Source organism: Haemaphysalis longicornis, unplaced genomic scaffold (genome assembly GCF_048455015.1).
Source record: "Haemaphysalis longicornis isolate Haplotype H1 unplaced genomic scaffold, Haemaphysalis longicornis Haplotype H1 scaffold_5, whole genome shotgun sequence".
Taxonomy (NCBI): domain Eukaryota; kingdom Metazoa; phylum Arthropoda; class Arachnida; order Ixodida; family Ixodidae; genus Haemaphysalis; species Haemaphysalis longicornis.
In genome coordinates, this window is record NW_027526385.1 from 209,815,392 (window position 1) to 209,830,369 (window position 14,978).

Genomic DNA, 14,978 nt, shown 5'->3' on the forward strand with positions numbered 1-14,978 from the left:
ATGCACATTGGCTTTAGATACACAAAAAAACATTGTAACTTGAGGTGTTCTCGATGAAACGTTCATTTCTTATTTTGCTAGGGGTGAGTGAGGGTGTGAGCGGAATATGGATATAGAAAGTTCCAAAGAAGTGGATTGGCAATATTTTGAACTAATTTGGGTGTTCACCAGCATACAACCCAGTCAGGGGGAAGGGGTTACGGGGTATGAAACGGTATCGGTGAGAACAAATGGGAATAGAGAAAGAGGGAGAGAGAGAAAAAGATAAGCAGTTGATAAGACTGGCCATCCAGCCTTAGAATACAGCCGTTGTATGAGTTTGGTCTTCGCAAGGAAGGCCAAAAGTTTCAGAATGCTTCACGGCAGATGAAGTTCTTGCTCGTTTAGAAAAACAGTTCCATTAGGATGTGGCAGGGCAGCCCGAGGTGCTTGAGTGCCGCCCTAAGGTCTGCTCGCGAGGCATTGTGCTGCCAGCAGGAGCAGGGCAGGTACTCCAGGGTCAGGGGCTCTGTTCAGTCAGTACATGTGGGCGACGACCGGAGGCCTTGTTGGTGCAAGCGAGCTGCAACGTTGCAGCAATCGAGCTGCATGCGGAGGAGTATGGCGCGGGCGTGTTTGCTGATCTGGCAAATCACGACCTGTGGAGCTTCGCGGCTGATGAGTTGGAGGTCTGGGTGCGTCGTCTCCACCCCCGTCGACAGGATTGGCTGCGTGGCGTAGAAGGGCTTAAGGTAACAGTAGCCAGGGACCCCAGCATGTCGAGCAGCACCTCTGGCCAGGGTGTCAGCCACCTCAGTGCCGGTGATTCCGGCATGAGATGGCCACCAGTAGAGCCGTAGTCCAGAACCGAGGGACTCTACCAACTGAAACTTCGCAGCCAGCGACCGCTCTACCTAGCCACTGGAGCTCTATGGCTGGTCTGCCGCCCGCAGTCGCATGAGAATGGACCAGCAGAATGTGATCATAATAGCCCCCTGAATCTGGTTGCCCTCCTCCAGGGTTAGGTGTGCAGCAAAGTAATGCCCGGCCAGGTCTGCATTGGTGGAGGAGGCGGGGAGTGGCAGGCAGCACACACGACTGCTGCCAAGCTCCATTCCCGTGCTGCAGGCTCCATCTCTGCCCATGGACCGTTGCATTGAGCTGTATGTGTAGAGTTGCAGGAGACCGATTGTCTTGTCTGGAGCAGGGCAGCAACCTCGTGATGGATAGGCTGGGTTGGTGTTGACCGCTCGCTACGAATCCCCGGAAGTGTGGTGCGGATGCGAAGAGGTCGTCCGGTGCCAGGTGGTGGTGTGTCTAGGGGGAGGAGGATGCGGTGAGACATCTCAAGGTGACCCTCGTAGAAGGATGCCAGCATACGCATCTGCGAGTAGGGCGGCTGCGGTAGAGCGGCAGAAGGGCTGCCACGTATGATGTGCTACGGAGCCGGTGGATGTGGTGCAGCCCCGTCTGCAGGGCCCGCATCTGGATGGTCAAGGTGCCATCCTCTGTGAAGGTAGCCCCACCCGGGGACGTGCTCGGTAGGCCCAGGCAGAGGCATTTGGCCCGGCGCTGGTCCATCTCCCGCTCCTTTCACCGCAATGGCTACAAGTGTATCGGTGGCAGAGCATACAGGATGGCCGAAGACGCCATTCCATGAAACACTCGCAGGGCCATGGAGTACGCGCAGCCCTGGTCTGGTGCCAGTAGCCTCCGGATGCCCTGGTGGACTCCCACCGTGCGCTGCTGGCGTGCCCTCACCGCTGGTATCCAGGTCAGCTGGCTGTCAATGATGCAGTCAGTTATAGAACTGTTGAGATAATTTCGTATCAAAGTGCTAGCGAGAATTGTTTATTTGGTTAGTATATATCAGATTTGATTTTAGTCAGCATGCTTCCGGTGTCTGAAAACTTTATACTAATGCAATTTTGTGTATTTGCAGTACAATCGCCGGAAACGTATATTGTGCCTTTGGGTCGCGAGCAAGGACAAAATGCTGAGGCTCCTGGAGTATGAGATCAACTCCTAGCCCAACAGCTCGGAACCACAAAATTGCAAAGGGGCACACCAATAATAAACAATGCTTATTTTACAAATTTCCACCGCCTCACAGATATTGTTGTTATTGATGATGTGAAATGACGATGAATAGGCCATCAAAGATTTACAGAAGCCATCCTTGTCATTTTTAAATGCATTACAAATATTGAACATTTATTTGAGTATTACCTTAAGGTTTAAAAAAAACTATTAACACTGGTTAACATACGGTTTCTATATACATAATAAACAATTCTGGTAAGGCTTCTGCAGTTTTTACGAAGTTGTTTTTCTCTTTCCGTTATTGGCGGTTAAAGCTAACAAGAAAATTTTCATGTTCCTTTGTGTTTCTCGGTGGTGGTATGATTTCTCGTGCTTTGTCCCGATTTAGACGTAACACTCCCGTCATGGTTCTTTGACAAACAAAGAGTCACGAGACGTCCACTTATCTGTAGGCACCGATTTGGTCGTGTGGTAGGGCCAACTTTTATTTTGAGATGCGTTTCTGTGGCAGCAGTTACCGGTGAACTCAGGAATGCAGGTAAGTTGTGGCAGAGCAGTGCAGAAGCCTTGGTGTTCTCTCTCGTGTGTGGCTCGTGGTGCGAGCAGATGCCACGCGCTGCTAACGCTAGCGGAAGGGCCCATGATGCTGATAGTGGGTCCTTCTGGTCGACGACAGAGTGTCCACTTCAGGGCGCCCCGTAGTGGGAAGAGCTGGAAGATTAAAACAAAAAGAGAAGTAGCAAGCGAGGAAAGCTATGTTCCCTAACAGCTATGTCCTTAAACAGCATAAGTCAACGAGATGTATTATATTCAACGGTCCTGCTTAGCTTATTAGGAGGTTCCTGCAATGGACCCAGAAATCGTCATGAGATCTGCGGATGGGCATCAGAGCCTCCGGTTGCCTCGGCTGGGAGTGTAGTAACGGGCAAGCTTGAGCACCAGTCGACATGCCCATTGTGAGGCTGCGGCGGGTATTCACATCGGTGCAGAGGACGGAATGGTTCTGACAGGACTGGCATTTTAAGCGCACCATTTCTCACTGAGAGTATGCCGGTGTAAAAGCAGCACGCTTGCGTCTTTGAAGCATGGGGATACGGAATAGAGTCGGTTACAGCGTCGGTTGGTATGCGTTGCGCAGAACAGCGAAACGACGCCGATGGCGACCATGGCATGTGCATTTTGGGGTAATCTCCGAAAGCAGGCAACGAAAAGGGCGAATCGATAACGGGTGTAGCCCTGGAGACATGGTCCAAATAGGATACAAACATGTCGGTCGTGCTAGCGAAGAATGACGTCTTTGTGGTCGGTGCTTCTGACGTCGACGGGGACATTTAGCTCGACATCATAAATGACTGCTTGCGTGGGTGGCTTAAAGTAAGGAGAGGGTTTAGTTTCAACGCATTGACCTTGTAGCTGATTTTGAAGAGGCGGGGACTTGCTTCTCCCAAACTCTGTGTCCGCTCAGCCACGCTGGTAACGTTAGAGCTAACCGTTATAGTGGTCTGGGCGGGAATCGTAAAATAGAGCAAACAAATGTCGGTAACACATTCCGCGATATCCACATCGTCGTAGCGATCGGTCGTGGGGAACTGTGGCAACAGCTCGTCGAAGGAAACGTTTTCGTCGCCGTTAGTAATGAGTACAACAATGTGCGTCGCGCGCGTGATAAAAGGCAATGGCAGGAGAGCTCTGTCGGACGCATCAACTACATCACAGATGGTCGAGATGAGTTGTAAAGAGGCTTCGCTAATTGGAATCCCCCGGTGTGTCGACATGCGCGACGTGTTTTCCGAAATTGCGCTTCAATACCCAGGAGCTACTCTCACGACAGTTGGTAAACGAGGCTTCTTCCTGGGCCAGCCGGGCATTAAGTGCTGTGGGGAGGCAACGCAGATACATTGGACGACTGACTGCTAGGGTGTGAGGTGCAGTACTTCGTTCTCGTTGCTTGTAAGCTGCGGCTCAATGAGTATAGATTGGTCGCAGTGGATGTTATGTCGTGACGGGCCAGCATCGTCGATGACAGCAAGGTAGGGCTATTCAAGAAAACCTTGACAGGCTCGGTGAAACTTTTGGCAGCTGGTATGGTGGTTTTAGATAGCGACCATAGTGCGCGAGGATTAAGGCCCTGAGCTAATCGCGGGGCGGGGATGCAGGCTCCAGCAGTGTGGGGGTCAAGCTTGATGGTAGGAGCTGGTTCGTCAGAGAGTAAAGGTCTTCGTTGGTCGCGACATGGTAAATGTCGAAAATGCACTCCATCTGCATAAGCCACGCATGGGGGTTCTTATGGTAGAACAGCGGGCGAGTTTGAAAGGGCGTTGTATCAATTGGCGTGGTGGAATAACCCGCAGTTGAGTGCGTGGGCGCAGCTAAATTGCAGCGGCCGAACGTGGACGAATGATGTTCACCGAAGCAGGGTGGTGGAGGAACGTAGCCTCCCACTTCCGTCGGAAAGTCGTTGTTTCAGCAAAAGAGAGGCGGTAAGCCATACAGCGTAGTTCTCAGCGGGGTTCCCAGGAGGCGGTGCTCTGTCTTTCTGGCAGGAAGGACTCGTGCCAAGGTGAGCCATTACGTAGCCCGGCAGGGTAGTATTCGGTTGCTCACCGCATTTTAAGAGCTCACAGCTTTGCTCTACTGGAAGCAAAGCGATGCTAACGTGGTAGCGCTCTGTCTGTGAGTACGTGGAGATTACGACGAAGCGCTCCTTCATTTTGACTAACCAGGCTTGGAGATCGCGTCGCTAGAAGGCCAGGAAGGGCGGAAGCATGAACGCGAAGCAGGGCTGTATGATGCCGATGCCTTCATAACTGATTACTTTAGGCGCCGATGTGGTCGGGAGACAGGGTATACATTTATTCACAAATGCGATTCGGTGGCAGCAAGGGGCCGCGAACCGAGATGCGCCTGTACATTGTAGCCGAGCAGCATTGAAGCCTGGGTTTATATCTCGTGTGTGGCCCGTGATGCGGGAGAAGGCCTCGCGCTACTGACGCTGGTACAGCAATCTATGGTGATGATGGTGGGCCCTTGTGGTCGACGGCACAGTGGCCGGTACAGGTCATTTGCGGTCCTCGACACCCGAAGAATCAGATAATTTACCGAGACACCCATCTGGGTCACGACGATGATGATTAGTGGCTGTCCCTTTAAATCAGGACATCGGTTGTCAGCAACCGTCTTGCCTTTTTCTATTCCACGCATTTTCTCTACTCAAACCTTACCTAACAGACGGGTCCCCCATCACCATTGTTTTAAACTCCCATTGCTACCTCCAACCTTCATCTTCCTGCTCTTCTAAAATCACATTCATATGATTACTTCCTTAGGTTCCCATCTATTTTCTACTTTTAGTAAACTGCAATTCCAACCACCTCTTGGTCAACTCAATTACCTTGAAGTAGAGGCTCCTCCTAACGCTTAATTTCAGCCCTCCATTGACGTCGTTTGCGCATCGCTTCGCTGCTGTCGTATCTCTGCGCAATCACGGAAAAAATGGTCTACGGTTTTTCTATCCCTTCCGAAGCATCCAACTGCTTCATCCTTCGTCATGTGCATATTCGTGCCTGCGTGCGTTCTCAGACACCCTACCGGTGTTTCAAAGAGCAATGCACTGCCCCCCCCCCCCTATTGCCATAGAAAATTTCCCTCCTAATTTCTAGTTTTCCTGCACTATATGTGTGGAGGATGTTTGGCATTTCATTCTCTGTGCCAAACACGTCACCTCTGCTTCCTTGCCTTGCTTTTTAATTGGTGCGTACACCCATTTTGTGGCACCAATTTTCCCTTCAGCTTGGTCAGCTCTTGAGTTATCCTTCACCCCCCCCTTGTCCATGTTCCTCACATACTGGTACTAAACTCTCTCGCGGCACAATCCGCATCCCCTTTGTCAAGAAGTAGTTGTTAAAATTTCGTTTTGCTTTGCACCTCCTTGCCAGGCGATCCATCCCGAAGTGTCGAAAGGGCCTTTAGGCATGGACATGGGCCGCAGTAGTGAGGCAAGCCTCGTTGGAGATGTTTTCTGGCAATGACACTCAGGGCAGTAGCAAAGGCTGTGGGCTAACTCTGTAAATATTGTCTTGTTTGACGTTCCTGGGATTGAAAGTGGTCGTGCCGAGGAGCCCTGATGAGTGGGTGAGTGATTTATTCAAATATAAAGTCCAAATAATTCGGCTGGTGATATATGAACTCATTTTGGAGTTCACCCACATTCCACCCAGTCCGGAGAACGGGAGAGGGGGAACGAAAGGGATTGGGGAGAACAAATAAGAGAGAGAAAGAAGAAGAGATAGAAAGAGATAATGAGCGCGTAAGGCAGGCTGGCAGGCCTTGTGTTAGAGGCATTTGTTGAGGTCGGTCTCGTCCAGGCCTTAGGTCAAACAGAGGGACTTACCAGGTGAAGCTTCGCAAGAAGCGACCGCTCCGCGTAGCCGCTGCATCTCTATGGCTGTCGGCCGCTCGCAGTTGCAAGAGAGCGGGCGTGGAGTTTGTGATGATGACGACCCCCTGAATCGGGTTACCCTTATTCATCAGCAGGTCTGCAGCAAGGTACAGAACGGCTAGCTCTTCCTGGGAGCAGGAGGCAGAGAAGGACAGGCAGTACACTCCACTGGTGCAACCTCCTTGGCCGTGCAGGTGGCTCTATCTCTGCCCATCTGTCTGTGTAGAGCTGCAGGAGGCCGGCCGTAGCAGAGGATCAACATGTTGACGGACAGACTGGGCTGGAGTTGAGAACTTGCTACGAATCCCCGTGGGTGTGGTCCTGATGTGATGAGCCAGCCCGGTGTCAGGTGGTGTTGTTTCGAGGCAGAACGCTGCGGCAGCTTAATGTGACTGTCGTAGATGGACACAGCTATGGAAGCATTCCAGGCAGCTTTTAAAGCATTAGAAAATTGTGCCAAGACACGTAAACACCAAAATACGGGAAAGTGATGACAACGGGAGTTGGAATGAAATCAAACGCCCTCATAGCTTCTATTCTGTTTTTTATCATCACGTTTAGGGCGCCCAAAATCAAGGACAGAAGAGTTTCAGTTTCAATATTGCTTTGCATCACAAATTAGCCCTTCATAATTTCAAAGTACGGGCGTTTTACAAGCTTTTAAGCAAAACGCAGAACAGGGGAACAACCTGCAGACACTGCTACAAAGCTGGTATGGAAGAGTTTTGCAAAACTTCTTCCAGCAGCAATAATTTACCGAAGAATTGTTCCTGACCAATTCCCAAATTGCTAAGGGCATGATGTAGTCTCAGTGAAGGAAAACCTTCCAAAGGGTGGTGAAGCAAAAATCACTATTTTTTGTTCGGCACCACATTGTGACAGTGTGAGCAATCATCCGTCTCGCCTTCCTTTACCTGTTCGTCAAGCGGTATAGATAGCACCTATGCAACAGTGGATTGTGGCACCTTTGGGCCCGGAGCCGCAATAAGGCCGTGAGCCTGAGTAAAGAGCCATCTGTTCATCAACATGCTGTAGTTGCTTTGCACACACTTCAGCCGTCAGCCTCACAAAAAAGCACAATAAAGGAGCCGCAACATGTTCGAGTTAATTAGTGTTGCCTAAGTGCCTTTTCTACAAGAGTAATTGTTTTTCTCTGTAGTTACATGATCCTCTTATATTATATTGTTGTTGTATTAGATTCTAAAATGGTTCGCCTGGCCAGAAGTCATTTCCCCACTTAGGTCAAAACGAATTGTGTACTTTCTGTAATACTTGGGATAATCGCCTCCTTCAGACTACGTAAATTCAATTATAAAGCGTTGGTGCAGTTCGGGCCGGTATTAATATTTTGGTGACTGAAACAATGTGTGTGGGGTTCATGTTTTAAAGCTACAACGGGTGAGCTCACGATACAGATCTTTTGTAGTGATTTTTTATTGGGGCATCTTTTATGATATCGGGATGTGTCTTTTTTGTTAGGCATAAAATACTGCTTTATGAACATTATCACTGGCTTGCACTCAGCTTTGAATAAGTAGTATTGTGTGGCCTTATGCATTGGAAATTTGAATAAAGTATTGGCACTGCAAATTCGTGATGTAATTCCCATATAATCACTGTTTTTTAACTTGTGTGTTATGTTTTTTGAAATGTTTTATTCCTGATAATATACTCGGCAGTTTGTTTTAAGAAGCGCCTGGGCCGCTGTGCTTCCTCGCGCTCACTTTTCTTGCGGATTTCTGATGGGACGTTTTTATTCGGAAACATGCTTCTTTTTCTCTGGGGTGTGTGTTCTGGTGGTGTGATGAGGTAGAGGCCAGTGCTAGTGTGTGCGTCGGACATGGCGTCGACGGCTTCGAAGTTCATTAACATTAGATGAGATGGCACGCGGTGAACAATTGCTCTTCGATGGTATGTTGTATAAAAAAAGAAGAGAAAGAGGTGTTTGTGGGTGGCAAGGACGCAAGAGTGCATCCGAGGGAGCCGTCGTTGGGAGAGGTTCAAGGAATATGTGGTATCCGTGGCTTTCGGAGGCCGTTATCAGGACGTCGAAGCCCAAGAGAGGCTGCAATTACAGCCGTGCCTTCCATAGTCGAGTGCAATTAAATCGCTGGCATCGACTGTGGGACGTGATGTACACCTTGCAGATCTATGGACAGCCGCCGAGAATCGGCACCGCCAAACGCCGCAGGGAGTGTGCCCTACCAAGTGAGATTCCTAACCTATTATGTGCACGTTCGTAGAGTGAACTGTCTAGGGTTATTATTTCTTCGTTGCCCTTGGAGAACTTTGTATCTTTCGGACAGAAGTTTAGTATCTCATTGTGCTTGTCAATGCAACGCCTGTTTAGTTAAATCGCCCCGTCTCAGTAATGTTCGTCTCCATCTTGTACGCCCTGCTCAAACTCCTGTGGGAATTCTACGATGCGAAGTGTGAGTACTCGCCACTAATGCTACTAAAGGTGGGCTTGACGTTTCTGTGTTAACTAAAGCTGTGACCACAGCACGTGCTGGGATCAGGATACCAAACATTTATTCACACACACGTTTCAAAGTGCACAAGATGGGTGAGGAAAAGCACCTACGTGGGATTGCTTGAGCATGCTCTAAGCTGCGCTTTTATAGGTATGCACGGTCGGACTGGCCCAACTTCTAACACGGCGTGCTATTTGAAATGCTGAACACTGTACTGGAGTACGTAGCACACCCAGTTCATCTTTTGGCAGAGAAAGATAACATTATTAGTAGCTTTGCGCTGGTATACACCAGTTAAGGCACATTAGAAACATGGGTATAAGAACGAGTGTACCTTCCACTGAATAGGTTCAATTGCAGCCACATTTGTATATCTCGGTAGCGTCTGTTCCAGCTGCAAAATGGGAAAGTGCATATCCCAAGAAAACCTTTCGGCTAACCAAGAAACAACAGTGGCTTATTACAATAAAGAGCAACTCGAAAGCTGTAATGTTGCTTGGGCGGCCGCTGCTTGCATGCTCCGCCACAGCAGTGGCTCTATTAGCGGTGCAACAAACTTGTGTGGTGCAGCAGCTGTGATTGTTCCCAGAAAGTAAGCGGGTTTGAGTGACCACGCAGATTTTTGAGATTGTCATATGTTGGAGAACATGCTTCAACTCGTCCCTTGAATCCGGTCGTCGCTATGTGACACATGGTAGATGAGTTCGTGAAATCCAGCGTAGCAAGCGACTGTTGATGTTCCATTATTAAAGCTCCTCACTGGAAAAATTACGTGCCAAGTTAGAGCAAGCAATGAAAATAAACCGCCACCACGTTATTTCAAATTCTAGCACCCAGCACACAGTCGTACTCTCCCCGACGTAACTACTCTAGGTACTTCGTAGCGTATCAAAAGCGCAGATTTATTTCATGCGTGCCCCTCTTTCCAGCATAGTATTAATTTCGGCTAGTCGTATTTACAAAAAAATGTTTTTAATTATCTGCGATAAAGGCTCCTATTGGTCCTTAGTGGATAGTTTTAAAATTTTGATAATATATACTTCTAAGGTAACATTCAGTAAACAGATTACAAAAGTCCCGTAAAAGCTACACACTACAACAGTTTCACGTGATTTTTTAGGGTTTGTTTAGTTGTAGCACCAGGGAATAGATCTAATGGGTATCTCGCTGGTGCGTGTTCTGGACATCTGCAACATCGATTGCTAGTATCTCCGGGGTATCGGTAGTATGTAATGCCGTTTTATGGTACGTTGACTGGTGTGCGGGGACCTCTCTTGCCTAAAGAGTAGCAGCTTTGGACTCAGCTGTTACGGAAAGTGCTACGCGTAATGAGAAGGCCTAAATGCAGCACAACATGGACAATTCCTGGTGTTTTTTGGTTTATGGCCTATACACAACGCAATGTACACAATGCAATATACACAATGTAGTATGAGGACATGGGAAGAGTTCTTTGTGTGCGGCGTCGGATTGCTTTGACATGTTCTTTTGATTGTAGTACTATCGAAATTTATGGTTAGGTTCTCTATTGCGTGTAATAAATATGACTTGTTTAAACCTTAGCTTCTAAAACTCATGTTTTTTTAAAGGGTTCAGTAATTTTAACTGCACAGTTCGGCCGGATCACAAACCTTTTTTGAGAATACAACGCATGTACTCTATGCAGGAATACATTTCAAGACATTTTATTTTGCCAGCCCACTGGTGGCTTTGTGCATGAAGCCTTGCGCTGCTGATCGCAATGCCACCGGTGCTATGCTGCCCACCAGGGCTGCTCTTCATGTGGAGGCGAGAACCGAAAATAGCCGTGAATTGAGATTTATGAGCACTCAGAAAATTTCAAGGTCACCAAAATTGTCCCGCCCCCCACTCCACAACTGCGCACCTGACAGCCCAGGTGTGGCGAGCACGCGTTAACGATATATTTACTGTATGAACTTTCTGTCCAGTCAGCAAGTTTGTACACCTTGGCGCACTTGTCGTCCGCCAATCGCCAGGTTAATTACAAAGAGTGTGAAGAAATCGATACTCCGAATGTACTAATGTAGTTTTGAGCAGTGTTTATTCTGGCCTATAAAAGATATCGACCAATAAAGACATCGACCTTTCGAAAATGTGACATTGAAAAGCACGTAGTCGGTGGTGTATTGTGACCATGAACTCCTCTAATAACTGGGTGTTGAAATAGCTGCTTTCCCGTGGTAGAGGTAACTTTCCGATGTATTCACTATTATATAGTCGCAAGGCGTCTATCCAAAATATAAATCAATGTTTGGCGCTACATAAACACAGCAACATATGAGTAACAACGTAGTTCCAAAATTGTAACAATATAAGTGACATGTATCCTATTCGAGCAAGATACTTAAACTGGTAGGCTGGTGGATTTGCCTCGCAATACCGGGCAAAAATTGGGCCTCTGAAAACACTCTTTGATTCTCATTATATCTTTTTTAAAAGTTCAAAGAACAGTTTCTGCCGTCTGTTCAACAATCATTGATGGGTTAGTAAACATTTTTAAATTGTCACATAAAACAGGAGGTACTTTTTTCGCGGGTTATGCCGTGTGACATATTGTAAACAGCTGCGTTAACTGAGTGGTTCTAGTATTTACATGAAAGTAATGCGGGAGAGCTGCAACAGGTTGCGCTGCAGTTCAAAACAATTGTTCAAAACAATTTTTTGCCGCCTGAAACACACAAAATAGTTTAGCAAATCTTTGAAAGAAATATTCTTCAAGACTGGGTTAAGTGTGTGACGTAACCAGACCTGTCACCTGCCTAAACACCTCCAAAGACTGCTCTTGAAGTGAATTTCACAATTTTACTCTTCCATACATAGCAATAGAAGTCAATTTGTTTTTTGCCGCAACTTTTGCTTGTAATTATTTGTTGTTTTCTTTTATAGGCGCGGAAGCGAAGACTTGTCGCTGATCTTTGCAGGGCTGTGCCTGCCTTGTGGTTTTCGAGCTCTCTTTATTACACCTGATTGTTTTTTTTTTACTTTTGAACACAAGTAGTGTAGATATTGTTCTTGTTTGTAATATTCTGCATAATTTAATAGTGTCTGCATAGAAGCACCTTTGTGTGTTCTAAAGAAAAGGAATAGTGAGTAAAAAAAACTCTTGCTTACTCCTCGCTGCAACAAAAGGCGCCATTTTTCGGGGTCAGTGCTTTAATTAACAGATGTATTACTCCAAATACATATACTGCAACGCCTAAATAATAATTTCTTCATTTTATCACACCTAAGCGCATTTCCGAACAGAACGGGCAGGCCGCTGTCTGAATGGTGCAGGCACATAGGAGGCGCAGTTCGCTTCTTTTTACCATGCCAAAGTGAGAAGCATTGCGAAAGCAACGTTTACGACTATGTTTTTCTGGTGTCTTTTACCGCCCTCTTTTTTTGGTCCCAGCTGTTGCGGTCTAAGCTATTGCACATTCAGTAAGATAAGTAAAAGGATTCGTTTTGAAAGAGCCGACAAATGTTTGTGTCACTAACAGCATAACGTCGGTCCTAAATACTAAAACGACTGACGTTGCATTGGACTCAACAGTTACAATATAATTGATGACTTAACATAGTGCGCTCTTCGTTGTATTTGGTAGGTAATTCCGTTATCTTTGTAATAACAAAAGCACTTCTGCGAAAGAACGTAGTGGCATAAAAGAAGTTACGAAAATTATACTTGCATATGAACAGTAATTTTTGACATAGTGCCGCGAACCATATACGGGTTTGTTTATTTATCGTTTGTTTTTAGTGCCCGACCGCGCCCGGATCTATTATCTGTGTCCCATGCGAAGCGTGTGTTCCATTCTTTATTTTTATGCCGCACGGAATATCTCATTCAGATACGCTGAGTGTTTAGCCCTAACGCCGCTAGCCCAGAATATTGTTCTGTGATCTACAATGTTCTCGATGTGATTCGACGGTTCCAGAAACTCTCGCGGCGAAAGATAAAAGCCTGCACAGCAGACGCCACGACATTCGATTCTGCGACGCTCGCCGACGCAAGGGACTTTGTTGGCCGCTGCTTCGCCGCCTCTGTATTCTTTTGAGTTGTTAGGGGAGCACAAGTTCGCTCCAATCAAATTGTTTCTCCTTCAAGACAATTGCGTCGTCCTTGGCTTCGTGACATCTGGTGGAGGGGGGGGGGTACGCACCCTTTATGACGATCTCTGCAAGCCGCCTGCCCAGTCCAACTAGAGCCAGCCTCCGACTGCAACGATTGCCACCCGAACTCTGTCTTCTGCCAGAAGGGCCCAAGAGAAGGAACGCTGCAACCAACACCATGGTGCAAGAACGAGCGTCGCCAATCGCCCTGCAGCAGCCCCGGGAACCGCCATCGTTCCGGGGATCCCCCGCTGAAGACCCCGAGGAACCGTTGGAGAAAGTGGAGCGCGTCCGCATCTTTAACAGGTGGGATGACGAAGAAACCTTCCGCCATGCTTTCTTCTTTCTAGAAGATACGGCCCGAACGTGGATTGAGAAGCATGAAAGCACCATAACCAACTGGACTCTCTTTAAGAGTGAATTCCTCAAAACATTCGCTACCTTCGTGTGAAAAGAACGAGCTGCCTTCTTGTTGGAAACGCGAACGCAACACCCCAATGAAGGGGTTGTGATTTCGTTGAGGAGATGAAGCAACTATTTCGCCGCGTGGACCCCGATATGACGGAAGAAAAGAAGCTACGCTTCTTAATGCGCGGTGTACAGGAGGAACCATTTACTGAACTGTCGCCCAAAACTGTCGCCGAATTCCTGCGCGAAGCCACTACAATTGAGAAGGCCCTCGAAATGCGTGCTAAGCAGTACGAGCGAAACTTTGTTGGTGCGGCTAATGCGAACTACAACGAACACATGCCGATTCCGGCTGAAAGCCTACGCGAGACCATCCGCGCAGTAGTGAGAGACGAGCTGCGGAAATTTCTCCCCTCCCAGTGGGCGGAAAATTCCGCCCACTGTCACCCGCTCGACCCCCGGTAGCCCGAAACCAGACGCCGAGGAAGACGGACATATGGCGAACTCCCGATAATCGTCCTCTGTGCTACCACTACGGAGAGGCCGACCATATCTACCGTCGCTGCCTATACAAGAGACTCGGACTGCGTGGTTTCTCCGACGACGCACCTCGCCCTCTCCCTGGCCAACCACCACGTGAGATCGACGAGTATCTATTTGAAACCAGCCGTGGCCTAGCGCGTTTCTACCGTGCGCCGTCGCCCTTGCCCTACCAATCGGCGAACCGCCGTAGCAACGCTGACTTCACCCGTGGAAGGTCCCCCAGCCCACGCGGGGGGAACTAAAAGCAGCAACTTCTGGAGGTAAAGTTGCACGATCGCGGAAAAATGAAAACCCTCCAACGACGCAACGACTCACGAAAGACAGTGATTCACGACATGCCAACATCCCGACGACCCGACCTAACCCTGACGAGACTCCCGAACACGATGACAGCTATAAGGCGCGACGCGTACCCGACCTGACCGAGACGTCCGCGAGAAGACGACAACAACGACGTCGCATAGTGCCCGACCGTCAACACGCACAAGCCGAGATGCGACGCCCCGACGCACCCAGAACTCGAGGAAGGCGGCATCCGACGTCAAGGTGTCCATCGACGGATTTGATGTAGTCGCCCTCATAGACACGGGAGCCGACTACTCCGTAATGAGCGGACCATTCGCATCTAAGCTGAAGAAAATTATGACCACATGGGACGGTCCGCACATACGCACAGCAGGAGGCCACCTCGTGCCGCCAAGTGGAACGTGCACATTTCGCGTCAACATAGACGGCACGACGTACCCTGCAGTGCTCGTTATTTTGCCCAGCTGCTCCCGCGACGTAATTCTTGGAATGGACTTTTTGACAGACAACGGCGCAATAATTGATCTCCAGACCAAGTCGATAACGTTTTCCTCCGATCACTCTATGACGCGGGAACCGAACCCCGAATACCGTGCAGCTGTAAGGATCGCTGATGATCATGTCACCCTGCCACCCCGCGCAAGCTTGATGATAACCGTCTACTGTGAAGG